Below are 5,600 nucleotides of genomic sequence, written 5' to 3'. Positions count from 1 at the left end.
ATTCTCATGGAATACTGGATGAAGAACACATGACACCAACGAGTTCTGGTGTACCTCGACACCGGAGTGCATGTTGAGGCTGCGGGAAATTCTGGTCGTAACTTGGCTCGGCGATCCGGGCATTGCGTAGCCCCGCTTGGATTATATAGCGTGACGTTCCGGGCATTGAGCGGCCCTGGTGAAGGGATATCTGGACGAGGCCTGGTCGCTTGGTGGCCAGGAGACTTGGGCGTGGCCGACAAGCAATGGACGTAGACAGACGGGCGGCGTTGGCACCTGCACAGGCGGCCTAGGCGCGGGCGGAGGGGGCAGCCTACGCAGGCGCCGCGGGTGCGGGCAGCCGGCTGGCAGCTTGCACGGGCGGCGTTGGCGCTTGCACTAGCAGCCAGGTTGGCGGCCTGCATGGCCGCCTAGGCGCGGGCGCCCGGCAGTGGCCTGCGCGGACGCTGCTGGCACGGCCGGCGTTGGCGCCTGCGTGGGCGGCCGAGTTGGCGGTTTGCGCGGGCGGCTCGCGGCGGCCTGCGCAGGCTTGACTGGTGTGGGCGGCAGGCTGGCTGCCTACACGGGCGCTACTGGCGCGGGCAGTCGGCAGGCTACCTGCGTGGGCAGCATTGGCGCCTGCGCAGGCGACTGGGTTGGCGGCCTGTGATAACATGCAAATTAATATACTTAATTACTGAATTATACGTTCTATTTATGTTTTTTAATGGTCATATTTGCATGTTATCATGATAAAATACATTGAAATCAGTTAACATGTCGTTTTTCTATTATTTCATATTTTTTATCATTTTTTACATGGAATTTGACATTGTTTCAGTGAATAAATATTTTTACATGATTTTATTTGCTTGGTTTAAGGTCAGTAAATCATCTCCTGATTTTTCTGAATTTTTTCCATATTTTTATGAATTTTTCTGAATTTTTCTGACCATTATTTAGGCAAGAAATGATTTTTATTTAATTAAATAATATATTGATTATTTATTTTGCATTCTAAATGCATTTAAAATGAATATCCACATCATTCGCCCGAAATTTGGGCGAATGAAGGGATATATTAATTAAATAAGAAAGGAGAGAAGAGAGGAGAGAGATAGGAAAAGTCAAATAGAGTGATTAAAAGAGAGAGAGAGAGAAAAGCAGAAATCGACGCCGATCATTGGCGTTTATTTAAAACAATGACTTTTTTCTTTTTCTCTCTCTCTCTTCTAACCAAGCGAAAAAAGCACTATTTTGTCCTTTTCTGTTTTCTTAAAAAGCAGCGAAAAAGTGCGGCCGACGCGGACAACGAGGGTGCACGTGTCCCGAAACACGGAAAGCGAGAAAATCAAGCCCAGCCAATAGGAAATTCCAATTTTTTAGAGAAAATAAAAGAGATCCAACGGCCCACATTTGATCTCACTAAAACTGCGATATCTTGAGATCTAAAACTCCGATTGGGCTGAAATTTTGAGGGCAGGTTCGTCTTTTCCTCTACAATCTGGACGGTTGGATCTTTAAATAGAGGTCAGAAAAAAAAGGCGAAATTCACTTTTGGAGGCTCTCCCCAAGCAATTGGCCAGGAAGGACACAGGAGGCATTCTGGAAGTCGTCAAATCTGGATCTCTTTATCAAATTTGTAAGTTTCTGAATTGTATTTGATCATCTTCTAGAACGATTCGAAAACGCCTTGGCATGGGCGAAATGCGCATGCCTTAGATTCATGTTTTGAATGCATCAGCACTTCTTTTTGATTTGGATTCGAGATCTGACTTTTGATAATTAATTCTTAATCATTTTAGGACATTTCTGCTTCATTACATTTTTAATTTAGGGTCGAAATTGGGGCTTTCCCCAATTTCTTCACTTTCTCTCTCTAGGTTAATTTGATTTGTTTCTCTCTCTAGATTTCGGTTTTTATTATTTAGGAATTTAATTTAATATATAAAAAACCCAAAAATAAAATTTGAACCGAAAATTCATCCATTTTGAACTCCAATTCAAAAATCACTTTCTTGATTATTAATTTCCCAATTTTAATTCTGAAAATTATTATAAATTTTATTAAATTGGGAAATTAATAATTTATATTTTTATGAGCTTAAAATAATAATAATATTCTTATCTGGAATTATCTGACCGAAATCAAAATTAAGTTTTACTTAATTTTGATTATTTCAAGAATATTATTTAATATTAATTGAATTAAATATTGCAAAATTCAAAATTACTTGACTTGATTCATAAAAATTGTTTGAAAATTCTGAATTGTTGCCTCCTTGCGGATCGACCCCTTGCTTGCTCTATATTCTTATTTAGTAATTAAGGGAATTATAAATTTATTGCATACGTCTAAAAAGCGTAACGACCACGTAATTTTACGTGATTTTTCGGCTTATCAATTGGCGCCGTTGCCGGGGACGCACGGTTTGAATTTTTAAATTATTCTGTGTGGATTCATTACTCTTTAATTTTTATATTAAGTCTTGGATTGAGCTGAATTTTGCAATTATTTTGTGAATTTTGATGAAATAGTGAAATTGAAAAAAAAAATTCATCATTGCATAATTAATTTTTCTTGTTCATCAAAACTGATTATTTTTTATATTGATGTGTTTAACATTGCATGTTCGGTAGGAGATCTTTAAAACCTCATCTCGTGAATCTTGAAACAGTTAGTAGAACTCCTAGTTTTGATTGTATTTTTGAAAGCTCCGAAGGTGAAAATCAGCATTTTTGTGACTTAATGGAGAATAATCAAAATTTTGGGGTTGAACAGGGTGTTAGAAGAATGAGGTTGAGAGAATTTTCTGACCCTATAGAGAGTGAAACCTACACTAAAATATCTGCTCCTTTACCAGAAAATGTTAATTTTAGAATTGACCCGAATATGATTAATCAATTGCCTACATTTTATGGAAGATTTAATGATGAGCCTTATGAGTTTTTGGAAGAGTATAACCAGATTTGTTCTGCTTATAGTTATGCAGGTGTTCCTCAGGAAATTCTCAAACTAAGGTTATTTCAGTTTGCTTTGAAAGATAGGGCAAAAGATTGGTTTAAAGGGGTAGGTCAAGAATTTCAATCTTGGAGTGAAATGCAAGCTTGCTTTTTAAAGAGATTCTTTTCTTATGGAAAGACATCTTCAATTAAGAAACATATAAGAGATTTTTGTCAAGGAACTAACACTCTAGGAGAAGCATGGGAGAGATTCATGTCACTCACTAGGAAGTGCCCACATCATGGCATACCATCTCATGAATTGGTTGAAATTTTTTATGGTGGATTGAATGATCAGGAAAGGCATCTAGTGGATATATCTAGTGGAGGAATGTTCCTTGATACCCATGCAGATGAATCCATGAAATTGATGAAAAAATTAGTAGAAGATTGGACATACCGTCAAAGTTTTTCGTACACTAACCGAAGTGCAGGTCCCAAGCGTGGAGGAATCATTGACGTCAAGGCAGTTGAACCGGAGATCAGGATTGATAAGCTAGAAAGAGAAATGAGCAATATTGGTAAAACAGTTAAAGATATGAGCAATGATATTAAATCTTTTTTGCAGGAGTCTAAAGGAAAGGCGAATGCAAACGAGGGCAACAATTCCACTAACAACCCTTGTTGTTTTTGTTCTAGTGAAGAACATTCTGATGAGGCTTGTCCTATGGTTGAACAGGTTAATGCATTTGGGAGACAAAATGCAGGTCAAAACCAATGGAATGCACGACCTAATCAAAATTGGAGCAAAGGAGGAAACAACAATTTCGCCTCAAAGCAATTCGCCCCGCAACCATATCAGCAAAATTTTCAAAATTTTTCTAAGCCCTTTTACTCTCGTCCTAACAACAATAATGACAACACTAACTCTACTTTAATGGATTTTATCAGGGAAATGCAGGAAGAGAGAAAAAGCATGCATGAGGAAAGGAAGATGTTGATGCAAACTTTAGAAGAGCACAAGAAGGAAATTGAGATGCTCAAGCGAGGACAAGGGATTCAAGCACAACAACCTGCTCTCAGGATGAAAGGTAAATCAGAAGAAATCCTTCTAAGAGAAGGACATCCAGGTCAACTCCCTACCCAACCTAATATAAATCCTAGAAATATCATGTTGTGTGTAGATAGAAATTTAGAATCATCATGTTGTGTGTCTTCCGAAATTTTAAATGAATCTTGCATTGGTGAAAATAATAATGTTGCATCATGTCATGATTTTACAAATAATATTTTACATGGCTTTGAAGAAGATATGATTAATGATGAACATGTGAGTGTGATTTCAAAATTACGAAGTGGGAAGGTTTTGTTAGATACTCATAAAAAAAATGTAGGATTGTCGGAGCATCAAGATAAAGAAAATGGAGAGATGGAAAATGATCAACAAGATAAGGGTGGCCAGGATGAGGAAAGGCATCCACGAATGGCAGACCCTAATCCACTTGATTATAGACCACCCATTCCATTTCCTAGTGCTTTAAATATATCCAAGCAAAAACCTGAAAATTCTCATTTGCTTGAAATATTTAAAAATGCAACCATCACTATTCCACTGACTGAGGCAATACAAAATATTCCTTCTTATGCAAAATATGTGAAGGAACTATGTACACCTTCTAGAAAGCAGAAAAGGGTACAACTTTCTGAAAATATCAGTTCAATTTTATTGAATGATATTCCTAGGAAAAGAAGAGATCCGGGTGCTCCTCTCATTAAATGTGAAATAGGAGGCATGGTTTTTAGTAAATCACTTCTTGATTCAGGAGCTAGTGTAAACATAATGCCTAAAGCTTTGTATGATAAATTTAAATTTGGTGAGCTTGAACCTATTTTTCTTGAATTACAATTAGCCGATGGTTCAATTAGGCAACTTTATAGAAAATTAGAAGATGTCATAGTAAAAGTGGAGAATTGTAAATTTCCTGTTGATTTCATAGTTGCAGATATGAAAATAACAAGAAATTTGAGCCATGCCCCTATCATTTTAGGTCGACCATTCCTAGCTACGGCGAAAGCCACAACGGATTGGGATAAGGGTACAGTGGAACTTAAAGTAGGAGATGAAAAAATTGAACTATCTATCTCCAAATTAATGAAATACCCTAAAGACACAAGTGAGGATGTTTGCTTTCTAGGGTTGGTAGAAGAAGATGATTTTGATTTTGATCCATGCTCTTATGATTTATTTTCTTGTGAATCTAATGAATGTTTGAATGAAAAATCTTCCATACCAACAAATATTTCTTTGCATTCTGAAATTGAACTTAAGCCTTTACCATCATCTCTGAAATCTGCTTATTTAGGACCATGCAAGTCTTTTCCTGTAATCATATCATCATTGTTATCATCTGAACAAGAATTAGAGCTTTTGAATGTCTTATCTACTTATAAATCTGCTATAGGATGGACAATTGATGACATTAAAGGCATCAGTCCAAATATTTGTGAGCACAGAATTTTTCTAGAAGAAAATTCTAGGGCAACAAGGCAACCCCAAAGGCGACTTAACCCGCACATGTTGGAGGTTGTTAAAAAGGAAATCATGAAATGGCTAAAAGCTGATTTTATTTATGCCATTTCAGATAGCCCATGGGTAAGTCCTATTCATGTAGTACCTA

The 5,600-nt window shown here is 37.5% G+C and overlaps 1 pseudogene; it reads right to left on the bottom strand.

The window, feature by feature from the left end:
- Positions 1 to 3,134: 3,134 nt before the first annotated feature.
- On the bottom strand, positions 3,135 to 3,231 carry LOC144706260 (small nucleolar RNA R71; annotated as a pseudogene).
- Positions 3,232 to 5,600: the final 2,369 nt, after the last annotated feature.

The sequence above is a fragment of the Wolffia australiana genome, chromosome 7, assembly GCF_029677425.1.
Source record: "Wolffia australiana isolate 7733 chromosome 7, ASM2967742v1".
NCBI classification, from domain to species: Eukaryota; Viridiplantae; Streptophyta; class Magnoliopsida; order Alismatales; family Araceae; genus Wolffia; species Wolffia australiana.
This window is presented reverse-complemented; position numbering and strand designations above follow the sequence as displayed.